Source organism: Hippocampus comes, unplaced genomic scaffold (genome assembly GCF_001891065.2).
Source record: "Hippocampus comes isolate QL1 unplaced genomic scaffold, H_comes_QL1_v1.1 scaffold1871, whole genome shotgun sequence".
In the NCBI taxonomy this organism is placed as follows: domain Eukaryota; kingdom Metazoa; phylum Chordata; class Actinopteri; order Syngnathiformes; family Syngnathidae; genus Hippocampus; species Hippocampus comes.
This window is the reverse complement of record NW_017806970.1, coordinates 1-1,147: the sequence shown is the minus strand read 5'-3', so window position 1 is coordinate 1,147 and position 1,147 is coordinate 1. Positions and strand designations below refer to the sequence as shown.

The following is a 1,147-nucleotide window of genomic DNA, read 5'->3' as shown; positions in this document are numbered from 1 at the left end:
CGTGTTCTCAGTATCGGAACCAGGCGAGGGGTGGTGCAGGTATGCACGTAACAGGACATGCTGGGGGCTGAAGGCATGAGAGACCAAGTTGAATCAGCACTGTAATGTTCTTGTGTTGACTTCTCAGTTGTGGGACATTGAACAGAGGAAGAATGTGACGTCACTGCTTTCACACCGATCCGTGGTTCGAGGTCTTTCCTGGAAACAGCAACTTCTCAGCAGGTAGCATTATCGGAAGCCCACCAGAGGTTTACCATCAAGGCTTTTCGATATCATTTGAACTTCACCACAGAGCTGCATCCAATTCTTGTTGATAGAATTAGCCTATACGTCTATATGTGGGGGTGGCATGGTTCAGGGGTGGAATGCTCGTCTCCCAACCCAGAGGTTGTGGGGTTTGATCCCTGGGCCCTTGTGACCATCTCAAAGGGTCCTTGAGCAAGATACTGAAGGCCCAGTTGCTCACAATGCTGTGGCATCAGTAGCTGAATGTGAAGTCAGTGTAAAGTGCTTTGAGCGGCTTAATAGGTGGAAAAGTGCAATAAAAGGGAAAGATTAAAGACCATATAAATTTGTTACAAATTCGTTTCGGTGACAAGGAGCTGTTATTTACATAACTGGATTTACATACAAATACTTATGTCCAAATATGGACCCAAACTGACTTTTTTCCCCCCTATATTTGAATAGTTGATAACATTTCCCAAATTGTACAGTGGAAGCAGGTTATTTACCGTAGCTTGTTTTTGCCTCACTTTGCCCCCCTACCTGACTCTTTGGCAGTGGCTCCACCCTGGGACACATACATCACAATGACTTGCGGGCTCCATCTCCCGTAGGGCGCACGGTCGTCCAACAAGAGGGCCTGTGCAGCCTTCAGTGGTCCCCCGGAGGCGAGTGGCTGGCCAGCGGCTCCGCGGACGGCCTTCTCCACATTTGGGACCATGACGTCACAGGGTCACGTCGGCCGCTCACCACAATGAAGCAGCCGAGCGCCGTCAAGGTGTCAATCAATAAAGTGATCTTTTTTTTTTTTTTACCTCAAGTGGGGTGCAGTCCTACTGAATTTTAACATCTGAAGATCTTTTGAAGCATTGACAAGGTTGTATGCGTTCAGGCGATGGGATGGTGTCCTTGGAAGAGAAAT

The 1,147-nt window shown here is 48.1% G+C and overlaps 1 long non-coding RNA gene across 1 annotated transcript; it reads left to right on the top strand.

Annotated features, from left to right (window-relative positions):
* LOC109508172 (uncharacterized) lies at positions 1-984 on the top strand. The gene is made up of 3 exons (XR_002166606.1): positions 1-39; positions 128-222; positions 784-984. It is a non-coding gene; the product is annotated as an uncharacterized LOC109508172 (long non-coding RNA).
* Positions 985-1,147: the final 163 nt, after the last annotated feature.